Source organism: Chelonia mydas, chromosome 11 (genome assembly GCF_015237465.2).
Source record: "Chelonia mydas isolate rCheMyd1 chromosome 11, rCheMyd1.pri.v2, whole genome shotgun sequence".
Lineage (NCBI taxonomy): Eukaryota > Metazoa > Chordata > Testudines > Cheloniidae > Chelonia > Chelonia mydas.
In genome coordinates, this window is record NC_051251.2 from 32,371,305 (window position 1) to 32,392,837 (window position 21,533).

A 21,533-nucleotide genomic window follows, 5' to 3' on the forward strand; every position below is an offset into this window, starting at 1 on the left:
AAGTAAAAGGAAAACCTCATAATACATGGGAAAAATTTGACCCCAAGTCCTAAAAGTTGTTGTCTGTATAGCTCAAAATTTCTTCCAGAATGAGGTGAAACATTTTCAGTTAAAACACACACACAGGTCTCTAATGTGTGGTGTTCGATACTACAAAAATATCTACACTGGCAGTTCTGGAATCAACACCTGAAGCAATATCTCGTGTTGCTGCAAAACACGTCAGTAGTGTAGCGTCATTACCTTTCCAGAGAAACAGAAATGCTTTTTAAAATACTCAACAATCATTCAGTGAAAAAGTTACAAATGTTGAAGTGTTGCTACTATTCACTTTGCTGACCATGTCACAAAGCTTGACAAGAAGATATTCTCAGATTCAGCTACCAAAAAAATATTTCCCTGTGGAAGGACAAAAAGCTGTGTGCATCATCAAAGCTCTGTCAGCACATCTGACACAGTCAAGCCATGAACCTTGCAAGATCAGGACCTTTTGCTGTTATGATGGATGAAAGTAATGATGTCAGCAATGACAAGAAGGTCTACATCATGATTAGATATTTTGATTAGGATTCAAGACTTGTGAAAAATGATCTTTTGGGAAAGTTTGTCTGAAAATGCTGAAAGCTTTTTTGCATCACTGAATTCAGTTTTCACTGACTTCAACATTCCAGGGACATGACAGAATTTTTATCTGACTCAGCATGTCGGGACTGGCAAGCACATTCTGTACAGAGTAAAAGAAATGTCATCCTCTCTGTGCAGCCTTCCATACATGTCACTTGTGTACAGTTGGTAGATAAGAAGCATGCTGCCACAGCCATCTCCAAAGCAGTGAAAGACAGACATGTTGATTAACTACTATTGCAATTGCTATACAAAATGAAAGGAAGAATACTATCAGTACCAATAGTGGTGCAGTACAGATGACCTACCTAGCCTCCGTCTACCACCATAGTTAGTATAGGATAAGACTTCAACAAGCTTTTACTTTAGGTGTCCCTAAACTGCTGACTGCCAGAAGCTGGGACTGTGCAACGGACTGGATCACTCAATAACTGCCCTGTTCTATTCATTCCCTCTGAAACATCTTGCACCAGCCACTGACAGACAACAGAATACTGGGCTAGATGGACCATTGGTCTGACCTACTATGGCCATTCTTAATAAGACACTTCATCCTTACTGTAAAATCTAATCTGGGATCAAAAAGCAAAGCAAAGAGTTCCACGGGTTACTGTTTAAGAGACTATTTAGTGGTCCAATTATTTTTAATTACTTATATATTTTTTTAAGATAGAGGATAAAGGGGATCTATGATTACCAGGAGATCACACACACGTGTATGATTTCTGCCTCATCTAATCTAGAAGTTGGAAGGTGCATAAAGAATGAGGCAGGGAATTACAAGTAGAGAAAGGCTGTTCTTTTGGTGAAGGCAGGTGAATGCTACGCAGAAAAGCTCTGTTCTATTCCTGGCTCTGCAACAGACTTCTTACATGACACTGAACAAGTCAGTTAAACCAAAATTTTCAGTTAGGCTTTGTGTCTTCACTAGCTTACCAGGTTAGTGAACACATGGTAACTAACACAAGGTAAAAGCCTAACATGCCACTTCACCTTGAATGGTCCTGTGAAATACGTGTTAACTACATATGCTAAACAATCTGTTCCACCTTGTATTTAGCTGTGACACTCTGAAACTATGTCTATGCTACATCATTTACAGCTGCACAGCTGTAGCACTTCTGGTGAAGATGCCCTAAGCCAATGGGAGAGACCTCTGCTGTTGGCTTAATAACTCCTGCTTTTGTGAGAGGCAGTAGCTATGTCAACAGGAGTTCTCTAAACAACATAGCGCTGTCTACAACCGTGCTTACATCGGTATAACTTACGTTGCTCAGGGTTGTACATTATTCACGCCCCTGAACGAAGCACGTTATACCAAATATGTAGTGTAGACATAGCCCGAGTACATTTCCCAGACCTGAAGAAGAGCTTTGTGTAAGCTCAAAAGCTTGTCCCTCACCAACAGAAATTGGTCCAATAAAGGATATCACCCTGCCTCTCTAATGAAGACAAGGCAGTTTGTAGTTTTCACATGCGTTAGCAGGTCAAGATTAATCCTCATTAATTAATCCTAGATTCCTCACTCCTGTTCAAGCTTACATTACAAGAGGTGTGGAGAACACAACTTTGTTCCAATCATACCCTTGTTTGGCTAATGAAAGTTAGACCTTTGTATAATCACTCACACCATGGTTATGCGCATGCTGTAAGAAGTGGATGAGAATTTTTCTTTTTATCCTGTTTGTATTGATTTTCACTTCAAGGGCACTTTCTTTCTTTTTTTCTTCTTCCTTTCACTGTTTTATGCTAAAATAACATTTCTAGCCGAGTTAATTCACTTTCCAAAATTACATCAGTATCTTTGTGTCCACTTCAAATAATCTCTTTCGTTGTCCTGGGCTGGATGAACAAACTTTTTGCATTAACTTTAATTTGGCCTTTTGTAGCACTAAGGAAGATAGACAACATCTTCATGGAGGTTTCTATTAAGATTTAAATTATTTGTAGGGCCTTTGTATAATGAGGATAAAGACAAAAAATGTCCATCCTTCAGGAAACATCATCGCTTGTCAGTCAGGCAGGAAACAAAGCCAAAGGAAAAGCCAATTCAAGCATCAGAAAGAGCCAAAAAGTATCAGAAGAAGCCAAACCATTTGACCTGGCATGTAAAAACTAAGAGAGAAAAAAAAAATACAAATAGAAATGAAGGCTGGTCAGCTCCCTGTAGACAGATGTTTCCCATTGCCATTTGGGAGGCCTGAATTTTATTTCTGGTCCCAGTCTCTGCTACCCAGTGTAGTCAAAAGTAATACACACAACCCTACAGGCAAGGAGTCCTCTCTTTTACCTAATAATGAACATATTGCTCAATTAAGGAGCAATATTGATGGTCTCCGACAGAATTCCCATCCTGTCCTCCTTGGAAAGTAGGAGTAGCTATGACAGAGGTTTAGTCTACAGTGTAGGGCTTTCCCCATCAGTGATATCAATGGGTCACCTTCCTCTTTTGAGATTACACTTTTCATTGCACAAGCTGAAAGGACCTCCATTGGCAGCCCATCAGCACCTAGAAACCCCTATCACGGACCAGCGTCCCATTGTGCTAGGCACTGTACAAACATAAAAGATGCTTACAATCTAAGGAGAACATAAAGAGTCAACAGGAAGACAGACAAACAAGGGAAGCACAATGAAACAAAGACACTAACCACAAAGCCACCAGGCTGCTCCACAAACTTCCTTTATTTTTTATTATATAGTGTCTTATCTGTAAAAAATGCTTATTTTCCAGGCCAGCATGAAGACCCTATGATCAGTGGGCAATCCTGACATAAAGCGTCTTATCAGCTCATTCAGTCACTTTGGCAGAGAGAAGTAACATTGATGACTGATCTACACTACCATTAAGTCGATGTAACTTATGTTGTTATGGGGCATGAGAACGACACCCCTCTGAGTGACACAAGTTACATCAAGACACTCTCCCACCGACATAGCTTCCGTCTCTCACGTAGGTGGAGTAATGATGCCGACGGGAGAGCGCTTTCCCATCTGCGTAGCGCATCTTCACTAGACGCGCTGCGGCAGCACAGTTGTATTGGTGCAGCTGTGCCAATGTAGCAAGGTAGTGTAGTCTTGCTCTGAGAAGGCCAAGCAGGATAAAGGGGAAATGCAGGCATGCAGAGGTAGGGGGTATAGGGGAGAACAAGAAGAAAAGGCCAGGTAATAAGAAACAGACAGAAAGAGAAGGCAGTTCTGATTTATGCTTCTTTTTTAAGATAATTTTTTAATTCAAGGAGATAGAGTATTTAAAAAAAAGAACTTAAGAAAACTAAACAGACAAAAAAGGGTCAGAAAGTGAGAAAATGGAACAAATAAATTAAAAAGAATGAAAACAACAACTCAGAGTGGTACAAAGCTGCCCATTCTGATCATGGATATTGAGACTGAAAAAGCCCAAGCTTTTCCTGTCTTTACAAAACATATATCAGCAAGCCATTACCTTTATTTTTGAAATCTCTTTATCAACACTGCAACCCTAAACTCAGGTGCTCCAGATATTCGTTGTAGTTTATAAAGTTGCTTATCATTCTATTCTCAAAACACAGAGGATTACTAAGATCTAATTAAATTAGGAGTCAGAATGGATCAAGTAAACAAAAAAAAAAATAAATTATTCTACTCCATGTTGCCAGAACACCCTGAACAACAACTTCCTTTTCTTTTGGGGAAAAATAATAGATTAATAGCCTTACTAATGAACAGTTATCTATCTCCACAGAGGCACTTCTCTCGGGTCTGTACCAAAGACAAATTACTTCAGTCCCTAGTCCACTAAAGTTGTAAATCTATCTGCACCTCTCAAAAAAAATTGGAGGTATCCCCTGTATCTCAACTAACCACACCTACAAATTGTGAGGGAGGGCACCTACTTAACCATAGTGATATTGTAAGTGAATTGGTTAATAAATGTAATAAGTGTTAATACAAATGTAATTACGTTTAAATCCGCTTTATGTCTGACCATATTTCTACCTATATCCACATCACCGACAAAATACAAAAACAAGTTTGTTTACTCCCTGTTGGTAAACAAACCATTTAAATGTTCCTATGAAATTACATCTCTGGTTTCTCAAAAGTTAACCAGTCAGTCAAAGTGAAAGACAGCAGAAACACACCTGGAGATTATAGAAATTGAAGGGTATTTCTGCCTTAGAAAACATTTAGGTTCCTTCACCAAAATATAACTCATTCCAGTCCATCCATCTCTTTCTTCCTGTACACCTTTTTTTTTTTTTTTTTTAAAGAAGCAAAAGTGAATTGTAGCACTTGAAAAAAGTACTAGAGTGAGGACTTTGCTCTCCATCTACCCACAGCACAGGCGACAGCTGTGCAAATTCCTCACACAGATCCACCAAAGAGACCTAACTGTAACTTGAGACGGCCACTTCTTGACATCCAGGTCATTAAGGACCCATACCCATTAAATTCCTGATCTTTCTGCTAAGACAGCCACCTCAGCTGCCCACTGTACACACATTTTGTACTACGAACTGACTTGAGACCACCAACTCTCCTTTGTCACATAGTGATCCCACAGTACAACCATCAGATGGCAACACCAAACCCTAAACCACGTATCATAGTCACAATAGTCACTCTTTATAAAGCTATCCTTGGGATTTAAGTATTTTGAAGATTGTAGGGGATGCATTATACAGAGGGAATTCCCTTTTAAACCGGAATGATACAGCCTCATATTGGGAGTAGCATTTTAACAAAAGCCTTATATAACAAACTAAAGTATGCAATATATATAAGGTAATAGTAAGATGTGTTGGGATGTGAAGATGAAGAGGTAAACAAAATATACCTCTTGAATTTTTAAACAACTCTTGTAATTCAAATAGGCCACCTTAGTTCTGGTTTAGCACTGTTTAAACAGTAGCGTTTCATAAAATTATTAAGCATTCTAGCTGGGGCACTGGGTCGGGGCCGCACCATGCAGCTCCCAGAAGCCACGGCATGTCCCTTCTCCGGCTCCTATCCGGAGGCGCGGCCAGGCGGCCCTGCACGCTGCCCCATCCGCAGGCACCTCCCCTGCAGCTCCCATTGGAGCGCATAGGAGCCGGAGTGGGGCCATGCCGTGGCTTCCGGGAGCCGCATGGTACGGCCCCGACCCAGTGCCCCAGCTGGAATGCCGGAGCGGGGCCGAGCCACATGGTGTGCCTCGCAGAACAGCTTAAAACGGCTTACAGGCCGTAGTTTGCCCACCCCTGAAATAGAGAAATTGGGTATGAGGTATTAGAACTTGATAAATTGTAATCTGAAGAGGTAGCTACTACAAATAAAATTCTCTAGGTAACATGTTTTAGTGGAAAAAAAAAAAACTCCTGGGAGAATTCTTGGCCACTGCACATGTGCAGAATTTATGGCCCCCGCAGATTTCTTTGTTTCCCCGCAGAAAAATGACTTTCTGAGGAAGAAGCAAAGGGAAGCCACAAGAGCGGCCATGCGACTCTCCTCAACAGTATGTTTCGGGTGCCCAGGACAGCTGGCAGAGAGGTAAATCAGCATGGGGTAGGGGGCAGGACTGGGGAAGACCTGGCTGATGGCTCCTTCCCTGCGCCAGGATCAGCTGCTAGTCCCGGTTTGGCTGGGAAGGATGAGACTTCCTCTTCCCCTGCATGGCATCCAGGGCCAGATCAAACCCACCCCAGATTTCTCCCCCATCTGCAGGAAGCTGTGCAAACCACACACACACACACACACACACACACACTCGCTTCCTACGCCCATCGTTCCTCAGCTACAGGAGGAGGGATCCCTGTACAGCGAGCTTCTCCCACATCCTCCCAACCTCCATGCATCCAGACCCCCTCATACCTCACTGAGCCTCACCCCCGCACACATTCAGAACCCCCCGATAAGCTCCACTCCCCTGCACCTGGACCACCATGACAAGCCACCCGCACCTGGAACCCCACCCCACCAAGCCCCAAGTAGCTGCACCTGGTTCCCCCTGCATTTGGACCCTCACTAACCTCCTGCACACACATCCAGACCCCCTTACCGAGCTCTATTCCCCCCACACCCAGACGCCCACTGAGCCCCAACCACCTTCACTTGGACCCCCATGCAGAGTCCCATTACCTTTGCACCCAGAACCCCACAACAAGCCCCTGTGCAGCCAGATCTCCCCAGCACCCGGATTCCACACTTAGCTGCCCACACCCAGATTGCCCCACTCAGAACCCTCTCAAACCACACCAAACCCCTCCACACTTGGGTCCTGTCTTGCTGAGCCTGCCTGCCCAGACCTGCAGCAGCTGGCATGGAGGGGCAGGGCCCTGGGGTGTTTCTGAGGCAGACCCGGTCCTTGCACTGTGTCAGGGTTGGGTGCAGATTCACTGTTGAGTTCATGTCCCAGGGGAGAGCTTCACAGTGATCTCCCACCTCTGTACAGCCAGTGGCCTGTGCTCCCCAATCCCATGCGGGACCTTCCATATTTATTTGACAAATAAAATTTGCAGAATTTTAAAATATCGTGCTCAGTATTTTTTATTTTTTGGTGCAAAATGCCATTAGGAGTATAAAAAAATATATATATATCAACTGGCTTAAAAGGGCCTTTTTTTCTTTTTGAGGCTTAAATTCGTATCACATTACACTACTGGTACAACAGAAGGTTTTCAATGGATCAAAGCATTAATAAACATGACAATTAAAGGTACATGGTAGAAGTCTATGATAGATGAGTAGAGGTACACTAACCTTTTCCCCAATAAGAGGAAAATAACCTTTTTGTGGCACAAGACAACTACTGTTTCTACTGCACTTAGGACACAGTGTCATTTACACTTATGATTGATTGACTGGAGTCATGAGAAACATCTAATGGTTAAGAGACATAAGAGGGACATAGATATGATTCATAAAATACTTCCATCTCCATTTCAGTGTCACTTGGTTGCATGTTTTGTTGTGGAAGCTTTGGCCACTGTGTTCAGTGAAGTCTTGTGTACACCTGAAGTTTGCCAAATTCAGAACCAGTATCCTGAAGAGCATATAGGCTGAAAGATTTTTTAAAAAATTAAAACAAAAAAATCCACTAACTCTCTTCTCACTTGCACCAGTTTTGCATCATTGGCGTCAATGGAGTCACTTCTGAAGAGAATGCATGCTTTGCTTGCCTTTAGCTGCATCATGTCAGGGAACAAAACTTTTGCTCTCAGACCAGGCAACAGGATTAGCTTGTTACATGCTGAAGGCCTAGTTTCCCTTATGGTGTAGGAAGCACTCAAAAAGATTTGTTTGCAAGTTACTAAGACTCTCTGTGTTGGAATTCTCCCACAACAGAAGATAAACTGAGGTAAAGGAAGTCTTTCCACACCTGCAAATTTTCTTAATTCAAAAGGTTTATTCTGTCTTCTCTTCTTGTGATAAAATGCATTACAACAGGGTTGCCTGTGGGAACTAACACAAAGTAGCAGGATTACAGATTTCTGAACAACTTTCTGAAGTTCTCTACAGTAGTTAAAACAGTCATCTGTAGGACACTGTATAGCACGGACTTTTAGATAAGACAGGTTTACCAGTGGTAAAATGCTTGTGGATGATTTCCAACATCCAATTTGGAAGCATATTTGATCAAAATAATTTTAGCCTGTGGATGATCCCCTTTGGTTGTACTGGAGTTTAATTTTCACCTGTTCCAGTGCATAAGGAAGTTAGAAAATCCAGCTCTATACAATATGTAATTTCAAACTCTTTGCAAGTTGTATTTAGTTGGCCAACATCCCAGGTAAAAATTGTGCATCTGCATGCAAGTGCAAATCAGTGTCAGTATGATACACTAAGAGTCAAAACCTTCATTAAAACAATCTGAGATAAACCACCTCAAAAACAAACTAGTCTGAACAAAAAGCGTTATGTGCCTCAGACAGATTTCACTTCTCCCCTGTAACACAGATGCCTGTTTATATTTATTTCTATTATAAAGTTGTTTAATTCTGCTAATGGGTGAAGGGTTATGCTAGCAACTAATTCAAAACAACATGAGCTGCACACACAAATTTTTCACATGGTATTCGTAGAACTGACCGTACAATATTATTACCAAAAAAATTATTGGCAATATCATGGCAGCCAGGTAGAGTATGAAACATCTCTGGAAATTGGAGTTGGAAAATAAATAAGGGACTCCAGCTCCTCTAGCCAGCAAACAGAATTTGGCAGAAACCATGCTCTCAGATGCCAGGTTAGACATTGTTTTTGTATCCCCTCCTCTTTCCTTAGGAGCTAATTCCTGAAGCATTGATAATGTAAGTCTTGGCCATAAACTATATAGCTATATTGTCTGCCTAGTAAAATGGGAGGAGAAAAAGGGGTAAATTACAAAAACAAAAGTATAAAAACAAAGGACTAAAATGAAAGAACTAGTGATAACCATGAAATTTTACCTCAGACTGCTCACATATTTTTAACCTACTGCCTGAGCAAGATGACAAAGGCCCTACCACATGCCTTTGATTATGGCTGAGTGCAAACAGGAACAGTGAGCCTGCAGATTTTATTAGTGGCTATTTATTAAAAGAAACTTCTACTCTGTTTTTTGGGAGGTTATAACGTTCACTTTTTGATGCACTTCCCACCTCCCACCCGTGGCTGCCCAGGTTCAGGAAGCAAGCACATGCTTGACCCAAGTATTTGCTAAGACAAAGGGCTGACAGGTGAACCTGTAACTGTCACAAATGAATTTGCTCTGGGTTTGAGAGAAAAAAAAAAAAAAAAAAACTCTTGAGAGAAGAGAGAGCACATTGAAAAACTGATGGGAGGTAATACAGAACTCACTGAGGGACAGAGAGGGAATCAGGGCCCAAACATAGAGTTTGCACCTAGCCTGCACCTAGAATCTGCATGTAGTGTTTCTTGCTAAAATCCTTTCCCCTGCATTTCTCAAAACTGGTGACTGAGATAAAGAATGGAATTTTCTAAAGTGCTTGGTGCTGAACTAGCTCTTCTCTCAATAAAGTCAAAGGGAGTTTTACCATTGACTTCAATGGGAATAGATTTAGCTCAATATTAAGCACTTCTGAAAGTTTCACCTTAAATGTCTATTCACACCTGAAGACTTCATGCAAGAAAGCTGTAACCGCAGAAAGGTCTGCTAAGGTACGATATACCATTTCTTTTGTAAACAAATGAAGAGGAAGTTACAATCTGTTGGTCTCCTAAAAACAGAGTTCCTTAATATAAGTTCACTTGTTGATGGAAGAAAAGTAGGCGGGGATTCACCTCCACTTAACAATTGACACCTACTCCGAAAGGCAGGAAAAAAACCTCAGAAGCAAACAGGATCATGGAGGTCACATACATCTGTTCTGAAACCAGCCAACAGAGAAAATATAGTAATACCAGAAGCTTCTGTAACATGAAACCACATCTCTGGAAGCTTTCCTGAATGTGACTGTGGATGTAGTCTGTGAAGGAGAACAGAGAAGCAGGAATTCAAGAAAGGATGAGCCCATAGGCCGGTAACTAGAAAGGAGTACAGTGTGGAATCCAAGGACTTGGTAGGCATCCCTACAGAGTTTGAAGCCCCTTTAAAAATATTTCTTGTGAGGAGATTAAAATAATAAAAACTATTTGCCAATTTCATGAATTTTGTAAATTTCACACACACTATTATGAACGTCATATTTACTCAAACACAGTATCTTCAAATTTGCATTCACAGTATTTTACATTTCTACAGCACTTTCCACATGAGGTCCCCCAGGACACTTTAGAAACACTAGTGAATTAATCCCCAGGACATGCCTATAGAGATACATCTATTAAAGTAATATCCATTTTACATAAGCGTGCACACCATGTTTAAACGGAAATTGCACACATTAGTTGTCTTGATACTAACTGCTTAGGGAAAATACTAATCAGATCTTAAATTGATTAAATACAACGTATTGGACACATACGAAGTGCTGCTTTAGAACAAGTTGATACTATTATCTTCTTAATTTGAACCAAAATGGACTAAACAGTAGTTGAGGCTTCACGGGACTTGCCTAGACTAAGTTACACTGGAAGTTAAAGCCATATCTGCTTGTGAGAAAGGGATATGGTTATTACATGATTTTAGAGAAGACAAATATGGGAACTCATTATCTTAGAAAGTATTACTATTTATTCACTAAATTTACCCTTTCTGCAACTCCACAAGAATGGAATTACACTAGGATGAATTTGGCTCATTGTGCCTGTGAAATTAAGAGGAGAAAATTCTCACCTAAGAAGAAAAACTGGAAGTAAAGTAGAGAGGATAACAACTGCATAATTTGGGGAAATCTTTGGCCTCTGTAGCTCGAAATCATTGTTCATCGCACCTGTGTTACTGGTTGTTAAATAAGCATATTCTAAACGAATTTTGTGTAAAACAGTTATTAATTTGGTTAAGTACATTTAAAAAGTAAAAAAATTAAAATAATTATTTTAAAAGTTATTAATCCACAAGCTATCATACAAATGCTTTTATTTCAAATCATATAAAAACCACCATGATTTACAGGACAAACTTCCTACAATCATTAGAGAGGCAAAACTTTGGATTTGCCGAAGAATGACTAAGTTACTGCGAATTACAACGCTTCCTCAGCTCTTGTCCTCTAGCGCCCCTACTCTACTTGCGCTACATTGATGACATCTTCATCATCTGGACCCGCAGGAAGGAGGCCCTTGAGAAATTCCACCTGGATTTCAACAATTTCCACCTCACCATCAACCTCAGCCTGGACCAGTCCACACAAGAGATTCCACTTCCTGGACAATACAGTACAAATAAGCAATGGTCACATAAACACCACCCTATAACGGAAACCTACTGACCACTATACTTACCTACATGCCTCCAGCTTTCATCCAGACCACATCACAACACAATCCATTGTTTACAGCCAAGCCCTAAAATACAACTGCATTTGCTCCAATCCCTCAGACAGAGACAAAACACTGCAGGATCTCTATCAGGCGCTCTTAAAACTACAATACCCACCTGGGGAAGTGAAGAAACAGATTGACAGAGCCAGAAGGGTACCCAGAAGTCACCTAATACAAGTGATATTTGGCTGGATTCAATGATACAATGGATTTTACTTTATTCACTTTCATTTTTTAAACTGTAAACCAGATTACCGAAATTCAGACTTGTTTGACAGATTTAAACAAACCCTTACCAACTGATGCTTTATTACAGGACAGGCCCAACAAAGAAAGTAACAGAATGCCACTAGCCATCACCTACAGCCCCCAGCTAAAACCTCTCCAGTGCATCATCAAGGATCTGCAACCTATCCCGAAGGACGATCCCTCACCCTCACAGACCTTGGGAGACAGGCCAGTCCTCGCTTACAGATAGCCCCCCCAACCTGAAGCAAATATTCACCAGCAACTACACACCACACAACAAAAACACTAACCCAGGAACCAACCCCTGCAACGAACCCCGCTGCCAACTCTGTCCGCATATCTATTCAAGGGACACCATCATAGGACCCAACCACATCAGCCACACCATCAAGGGCTCGTTCACCTGCACATCTACTGATGTGATATATGCCATCATGTGCCAGCAATGCCCCTCTGCCATGTACATTGGCCAAACTGGACAGTCTCTACACAAAAAGAATAAATGGACACAAATCAGACATCAAGAATTGTAACATTCAAAAACCAGTAGGAGATCACTTCAATCTCCCTAGACACTCAACAACAGACTTAAAAGTTGCCATTCTTCAACAAAAAAAACTTCAAAAACAGACTTCAGCAAGAAACTGCAGAACTGGAATTAACTTACAAACTTCACACCATCAAATTAGGCTTGAATAAAGACTGGGAGTGTCTGGGCCACTACAAAAAATAATTTTCCCTCTGTTGATACTCACCCCTTCTTGTCAACTGTTGGGAATGGACCACATCCACCCTAACTGAATTGGCCTTGTTAGCACTGATCCCCCACTTGGTAAGGCAACTCCCATCTTTTCATGTGCTGTATATTTATACCTGCTTACTGTATTTTCCACTCTGATGAAGTGGATTATAGCCCACAAAAGCTTATGCCGAAATAAATTTGTTAGTCTCTAAGGTGCCACAAGGACTCCACATTGTTTTTACTGATACAGACTAACATGGCTACCCCACTGAAACCTGTGAATTTTGGGTTCAATATCTCATGAATGTTTTAATCAGTAATAGGAGTGGTGTATGACTCCTTTCCAAATGTTAGCAAAAGTTGGTTAGCTCAAGCATCTATTAATAATATGATTTAAATGATAATAAAGCATCAGTTGGTAAAGGTTTGTTTAAATCTGTCAAACAAGTCTGAATTTCGGTAATCTGGTTTACAGTTTAAAAGATGAAAGTGAATAAAGTAAAATCCATTGTATCATTGAATCCAGCCAAATATCACTTGTATTAAAATGAATGGCTGTAAAAAGGAAGACTTAAAAATACATGTTTTTAGTTTGAATAAGAGTGACTGATTCAAATGAAAAAAACCTACTTTTATTAGTGAAATCACAATCAGCTATGCATATGGCAACCATGCACACAACCAGTTTTACAAGGCATTCCTGAAGAAACACAGATTTTTGTTCTGAAGTCTCAAACTAAAATGAAACTTCTGGAAAAGTGCATACTGTGTTTGCTCATTTCATAAAGTGAAGCTGGCTCCTCACATCAGTGCAACAGTTTTATTCTTTAATATTATCCTGGAGGAGTAGCAATGGCAACTTGTGATTTAGTTATGGTGTGTGCACACGCGTCCGATATATAAATATACATACGTACATACACACACACACACACACACACACACTCTACAGTTTGGAAATTATTCTATGACATTTTCACTACAGGAAACTTTACCTATATATTACTTATAGCTAAATATGTAATTAACTTTTTACTAACAGCATGTCAATTAAGTAATTTATGGGGTTTTTTTATCCATCAAAGTTAACTTTACTGTATTTTGAAGGAAAAGGAGGAAATAGAAACAATTTAAGTTCTAAAGATCAATCTTGAGCATCCAATACTTGCATTCCCTATTCTATATAAAAATACACATTAAAAGATTCTCATACAAAAAATAAAGAAGACAGGAAGGTAACACTTAAAAACAAGATTTCTGACATTTGTACTGTTTTGGGATGGCAAAGAAGAAAAGAATAGAGCATGCATAGGAAGAATAAAAACAGCATGTAATCATAACTTAAGGGACAAATGCCACAATATGAGGCATATAACCTGACATTCCGATTGGTATATCGGATATTGCTGAATTTACTGACTTTTTCTCAGTTTCATCAGAGATGTTTTGTGTTAAACAAAAAAAATGGCATTCAATTTCTGTTTTAAAAAACAAAATGAATAAACAGCACTTATTACTACTTGGGAGGCTTCAGCCATCAGAAAAATGCATATTTAAGGAGATTTTAAAATACATGTTATCTGGTAGAAGCAAGATGACCTAATGTGTATTTAGTTTTAAAAACAGGGCTACTCCATATGTCCAATGTATTTTTAATGGGGATCAATTCATATCCTTAATAGGCTCACTATGAACACTGGGTATGCATATCTTACTTCTGAGGGCATTCTGCACACAAAAATTAAAAATTCTGCACACAATATTTTAAAATTCTGCAAATTTTATTTGTCAAATAAATGTGGAGGTTCCGGCATGGCATTGGGGAGCACAGGCCACTGGCTGCACAGAGGTCAGAGATCACTGTGCAGCTCTCCCCCGGGACATGAACCCAGCAGTGAAGCTGCACCCAACCCTGACAGAGCAAGGACCGAGCCTGCCCCAGAAACACCCCAGCGCCCTGCCCCTCCGTGCCAGGTGCAGCAGGTCTGGGTAGACTGCCTCAGCAAGGCAGGATCCAAGTGTGAAGGGGCTTAGTGTGGGGTATCTGGGTGTGGGTTGAGAGGGTTCTGTGAGGGCAATCTGGGTGCAGGCGGCTCAGTGGGGGATCGGGGGGAGTGGAGTATCTGGATGCACAGGGGCTTGTTGGGTGGTTCTGAGTGCAATGGTAATGGGACTCTGCGGGGGGGTCCAGGTGAAGTTGGTTCTGGGTGTGCAGGGGTCAGTGGGGGTCCAGATGCTGGGGGAGTGAGGATCAGTGGGTGGGGATCCAGGTGCAACTGATTGGGGCTCAGTGAGGTGCAGGTGGCTCATTGGGGTGCTTCAGGTGCATCATGGGGGTCTGAGTACGGGGCAGCGAGGCTCAGTGGGATGGTCTGAGTATGAGGGGGTCTGGATGCACCGGGTTTGGGCGGATGGGGGAGCAGCTCCCCTTACAGGGATCTCTCCCCCTGCAGCTGAGGAGCGATGGGTGTAGGAAGTGGGGCAGGGGGAGTTTGCACAACTTCCTGCAGCTGGCGGAAAAATCTGAGGGTGCCATGCAAGGGAAGAGGAAGTCCCATCCTCCCCAGCCCAGCTGGGACTAGCAGCTGAGCCTGGCACAACATAGGAGACACCAGCCGGGTCTTCCCCAGTCCTACCTACTGCCCCACAGTGATTTATCTTTCTGCTGGCTGCCCTGGGCACCCGAAACATACAGCTTGGGAGGATCTCATGACCACTCTTGTGGCTTCCTTTGCTTCCCAATGAGAAAGTAATTTTTCTGCGGGGAAGCAAAGAAATCCGTGGGGGATATAAATTCTGTGCATGCACAGTGGCGCAGAATTCCTCCAGGAGTAAAGTAGTAAGTCCACATAGTCCAATCACAACTGGCTTAGTACTAAGTGACGGTGGCTGCCCGTTTTCATCACCTGATAACTTCCTGGAAAAATTATTTTTTGTGTTGAAATGTTCATGCTTTGACTCCAGGCAGAGATGAATCTTTGTGGAAAGTCTGAACAAAATCCCTTCACACTGCTTTAGTTCTATGAAGGCAAGGAAAGGCATGCTTTTTCCATATTTAAAAAACAAAACAAAAACTACACACACTTCAATCTTTTCTCCTGCAACACAACATTAAAAAGTGGCTGAAATCTGTTCATAAGTAGTTTTCACTGAGGTCCACAACCACATTTGAAAAACAAAATTGTGTGAATAGTATTCAAGTTATCAGTGACTGAAAATAGGCTATTGCATACGCACAACAGAAAATGTCATTAAGTCTGAGGCTTCACATGCACAGTTCATTTTTCCAATGGACAATCAGACTGCGCCTACACTGGAAGCGAAGGGTGTGATTCCCAGCTCATCTCGCTAAAAACAGCAGCATAGACACTGTAGTGCAGGCAGCAGCAGCAATGGCACAGGCTAGCCATCTCAAGTACATACCTGCAGGGCTGTCTATGGCAGTGGCTCTCAACCTTTCCAGATTACTGCATCCCTTTCAAGAGTCTCATTTGTCTTGAGTAGTCCACATTTCACCTCACTTAAAAACTACTTGCTTACAAAATCAAAGATACAAAAGTGCCACAGCACACTCTTACTGAAAAGTTGCTCACTTTCTCATTTTTGCCATACAATTATAAAATAAACGAATTTGAATAAAAAGAGTGTACTTAAGTGTATAGCAGGGGTGGCCAAACTTACTGACACTTGGAGCCACATACAACAGTCTTCGGAAGGTCGAGAGCCAGGGCACACTTAACAGGGTTCCAGGCTTCACCCCCACAGGAGGCACCTGCCAGGGCTCAGGGCTTCAGCCCCACTCCTGTTGAAGCCCCAAGCCCCGGCAGGTGTTCCCCGCAGGGCTGAAGCCCAAGACCCCCCGCCCCACCACTGGGCAGACGCACCTACCCCACCACCCCTCTGCAAGGCAGAGATCCCGAGCTCCCCCCACACATCTAGTAGGTGGAGAATGGGGAGGGCTGGCTCCGCGAGCTGCACTTTAGCAGTAAAAGAACTGCATGTGGCCCATGAGCCACAGTTTGGCCACCCCTGGTATATGGTACACAGAGCAGTGTAAACAAGTCATTGTATGGAATTTTAGTTTGTACTGACTTCGCTAGGGCTATTTATGAAGCCTGTTGTAAAAGTAGGAAATATCTATATGAGTTGATATAAACCCTGGAAGACCTCCAAGTACCCCCCACGGGTATATGTACCCCTGGTTGAGAACAACTTGTCTATGGCACTATACATATGCATTTTCCTTTAAAGGTGCACATTTAACCTGTTAATAACATGCATTCGTAAGCATAAATGTTGTTTAAAAAAACCCTAAGATCTGATCATGATAACCCATCCTCACCTAAGTCATTTTTACTAATATGACTAATACAATGTAAAGCCCTGATCATGCCAAGACTTCCGTAAAATTAGCTCCTTTGGAGTCAATGGGACTTCTCCTGTACATGAAATTAAACACGTGTGAGAGTTTTTGCAGAATCATGGCTTAAGAAATTGGACATACTTATGTTAGGGATACACTACTTAGCTTATTCACCTCTATGCAGTGGTATCACATAAGGCTTACATACTGCTTTAAAATTCCACTTCAGCAGAAACAGGACCCAATTCAGCCCACACACAAGTACGTGCTTAACTTTAACCAACTGTTTAAATCCAATTGACTTCAGTAGGACTTAAGCATAGGCTTAAATGCTCTGTTGAATTGTGGCTTTAAGCAATACTTACATGATGCATAGGTCTTATGCGGTCACTCTGTTCAGGGGTCAGTTTCACTTTATTTATATATGTGGCTTTTACATTTTAAAGAAACCTAATGAGGGTTTTCAGCTTTTTTACATTTATGTAAAGAACTGGGAAAGTTAAGGCCTCAGAAGATCAATATACTCAAGCTTTAAGCACATGAGTAATCCCAAAGACTTCAGTGAAGACTGCTCAAGTGCCTAGAATTAGACACATGCTTTAGTAATTCAGGCCTAATATGTTCTTTTTTAAAAATATGTTAAATGCATTATTGAAGTTGAAGTTAAGAAATGCAAAAAAGAAAAGTCATGCTATGATCCTGATTCTGAGTGTGTTGTGATAGGCAAGGACAAAATGTGTTAAAACACTGGTGGGAGATGGACAGACAGATCCACAGACTTTCAGATATGTAGTATTCTCAGTTCCCAGTATTCTTGTAATAAACATATAGCATCAAATACTAGAGATATAAAACATGACCAAAGTTAACTATTCTATAGAAGCAATACCATTTTCCATTTCCTGATTTTTAGAACAATTATGTTAACTATGCAACCTCAACAGCGTATGAACGTTATTTGCAGATAAAGAGCAATCTAGTGTCTTTTCAGACAGCTTTTAAATTTTAATTTTTTTTTTTAAGAGTACAACTCAATATAGAAGTGGCTCCATCATTGTATTGTATCAGTTTCAACTCGAGTGTATTTTGTCTTAGTCAAGGTCTACCCTATAAACTTATAGCAGTATAACTAAGTCACTCAGTGATGTGAGAAATCCACACCCCTGAGCAACGCAGTTGTATTGATCTAGCCCACAATGTAGACAATGCTGTCAACAGGAAGGCTTCTCCTGTCGACATAGCCACCGCCTCTCATGGAGATGGATTAACTACACTGATGAGAGACTCTCTCCCATTGGCATAGCAGCCTCTTCACTGAAACGCTACAGCTGTGCCGATGCAGCATTTTATGTGTAGACCAGTGGTTCTCAACCTATTTATAATTGTAGGCCATAGGTTGAGAACCACAGACCCCTAAGCCCAGCACCCCCAGCCCTGAGACCCCTCCTCAGAGCAGGGCCAAGAGCGGAGCCGCAGGCCTGGGCAGCTGGAACCTGGACCCCCCCCCCCCGCAGCCAGGATCCGGGTTTTTTTAGCACACTGCTGGGCTGCAGCTGTGTGTTAATTGGGCTGCATGCAGGCCGCAGGTTGAAAACTACTGGTGTAAATGTACCCTTAACCAATCAACTGAAAAAAACTAACATTTTTATAGTAAGTATCATGTATTTTTTCTTCTGGTGAAGTTCTACACTATTAATTCAAGTTCTGTTTCATCTCCATATTATCCAATACAAGAGTCAAGACAGACCCCTGTATATGTCAGGTGGGGTGACCACAGGGCTTTCTTCAAACCAGATTTCAATATTACTCTATGACATGGCCATCAAAAGGCACATAGGTAATAAACAGCTGCAGCATTGTTATGTAATGCTTAAAACAAATATGTTACCACCCTGAGTTTTAATTACTACTACTTTCTAGCATCCTGTAAGCAGTTTGTGGCAAGAACCATCTCTCTCTCTCTTTTTTTTTTTTTTTTTGTGGTTTTGTTTATTAAACTGTGCCTACTACAATGAGGTCTTGGTCCATGACAGAGATTTCTTGGCACTACCAAATTACAAACAGCAAGATAACCAGTACCTTTCGGTAACAAACTTGTTTTACTGAAGAACTACTAGAATTATTTTCCAGTGAAATCAAATATTAGTTCATCATCTAATGTGTAATCTAGTTAACTGTTGCCAGTACAACTCTATCAGGTTTTGGGTTTTTTTAGGTGTGTTATGTAATGTAAGATAAGTTTTTTTAAAGCTAGATGCCTTTTCGAAAATCTAAACTTCGAAACAAAATTTAAAAACCCACACCCCTACACCAGTAAAAGAATATACATTTAGATTTAAAAAATGCTAATGCATTCTTGTAACAAAGGTAGAACAAGGTCCTGCCAATTCTTTTCTCCTTGCAACATTTCATTCCTGCATCCCTTGCATTGTTTCAGATGGCTGTGACTTCAAGTGTTGCAAAGCAAACACAAAATCCTAAATTCAGGATGTGGCAAGGAAGTATATTATTATTAAGTCTAAACAGACTAACTTTTTAGGATGACAAATAGATTAAATTTTTTACCTTTATGGTTCAACTTTGCTGTCTGAGTTTGTTTTAAATAGCCCTAAAGAAAAAAAAATTTAAAAAGATCAGCTCCTGCTGTGAAAGGAAAATATTTAAATACTACGACAACCATTTAGATACAGCTTCCATCATAAAAAAAAGTCTAGAATTACAATATTCTATTTTCACCTACTAAAATATGTTATTAAAGTGGTGCCTTAGATTTAGAAAAACAAGCAGAGAATTATGAATAATAACTAACTTTCCAAGTTAAAGGAAATTTCTTCAGGCAAATATTTTTCCATTTCAACCCACAGCTGCAAAATATTACCATGCTTCTGCATTTCCTCATCTACAAAAAGAAACATTTAAGTCTGCCAACTTCATTGTGAAATGAATCACAAATATGTCCAAGAGTGTGCAATATTTTACATTATTCACACACAAAAAGCAGAGCTATTTGTGTGAAGAATGGATATATATTGAGTGAAAATATTTTAATTTTAGAAACAGAGCTCAGCTGATATAGTTTACCTTTGAATGGTAAATTAATAAAATTTTAAGTTATACTTTTCCCTGTACATACCTGCATGGAGCACATCTATACCAATGGGTTTCAAACTGCGGGTTGCGACCAAGTACTGGGTCGTGGAATGTAAAGCACTGGGTCGCGGTGGCTCTGGTCAGCACCACGGACCGGGCCGTTAAAAGTCTTGTCGGTGGTGCTGCCCAGCTATAGCAGGCTAGTCCCTACCTGTTCTGGAAGCAGCCAGCAGCAGGTCCGGCTTCTAGGCGAGGGGGCCATGGGGCTGCACTTGCTGCCCCCACCCCAAGCACCGGCTCCGCACTCCCTTTGGCCAGGAACTGGCCAATAGGCGCTGGGGCGGGGAGGGGGGGGGGTGCGAGAGTGTCCTCCCCCTAGGAGCCAGACCTGCTGCTGGCCGCTTCCGGTGCGCAGCACGGTCCGCGGTGTCAGCACAGGCAGAAAGCCTGTCTTAGCACCCCCACTGCACTGCTGACTGGGAGCCACCCGGGGTAAGCCCATGCCCCAATCCCCTGCCCCAGCCCTGAGCACCCCCAGAGCCCCCTCCTGCACCCCAAACCCCTCATCCCCAGCCCAGAGCCCTGACACCCTCTCGCACCCCAACCCCTGCTCCAGCCCAGAGCCCCACACACACACCCTGAATCCCTCATTCCCAGGCCTCCCTGCAGCCCTCAAAAAAAAAAAAGTTTGAAAACCACTAATCTATACCATTTGTCACTGAAGTGACATGGCAAGTACAAATCAGAAAAATAACATTGTGTAAAGCATGGAGGAAGTTCAGGTCAACTCTCTCTACATTTAGATGGAGACCCATTGCAAAATAATTATTCAAATGTGATGGTTACAAATTAAACATGCTAAAGTCAGGAAATTCACAAAAATCTGTACTAGTGCTTAAAGTAACTGTGGACTAATACTGTTCTTATAAGAGCCACAGTTGTGTGTCCAGCTGAAGAGTCCACCCCTCAATGCATGCATTTCACAGAGCTGCACACGTACAGTAGTATGAAATATGCATTTTTCAGAGTGCACACTTCACCTGGAAATTTAAGCCCACCGATTCACCTTTTGAACCTACCCTGTGGGACAAACTAATCAGGACAATGAACTTGCATCAATTGTGAGGTGATAACTAATCCTCTCAGTGTTCAAGATTAAGCTATTGTCATTTGTGAGGGAGCTTGCACCGCCTAGGCTAGCCTAGTTTCTTGTGCTAGACTCAGGTCAGGATGACACTAGAAACTTTTGCTAGTATAGTAACATCGAGTAGGGTGTGGGGTTTTTTTTAACATTATACACATTTCTATATTGGCAAATGCCCTAGCGAAGACAGTTATACCAGCAAAACGTGCTTTTGCCAATGTAATTGATTTTGTTTGTGGAATCATAAGTTATATCCACAAAAACACTCTTGCACCAACAGAAGTTGTGTCTGCATTAGGAGGGTTTACTAGCACAGCTATACCAGAAAATGTTTTTTAATGTAGATTAGGCCTCAGAGTAGCTTAACCAAAACGCAACTGAGCCAGCAGCTGAACACAGGCAGGAGGAAAGAGTCAGGGAACCATCTAGTGGGATCA

General features: G+C 41.5%; 1 protein-coding gene across 14 annotated transcripts in view; it reads right to left on the minus strand.

Annotated features, from left to right (window-relative positions):
- Positions 1–21,533, minus strand: part of BAZ2B (bromodomain adjacent to zinc finger domain 2B) — a 277,531-nt gene that overhangs the window by 239,028 nt on the left and 16,970 nt on the right. For 2 of the 14 annotated variants that reach the window (XM_043524903.1, XM_037913209.2), the window contains exon 2: positions 19,428–19,470. The exons of the other annotated variants lie outside the window; for them this stretch is intronic. The gene's annotated coding sequence lies outside the window, so the exon portion shown is untranslated. The remainder of the gene's footprint in view (positions 1–19,427; positions 19,471–21,533) is intronic. 14 annotated transcript variants of the gene reach the window in all.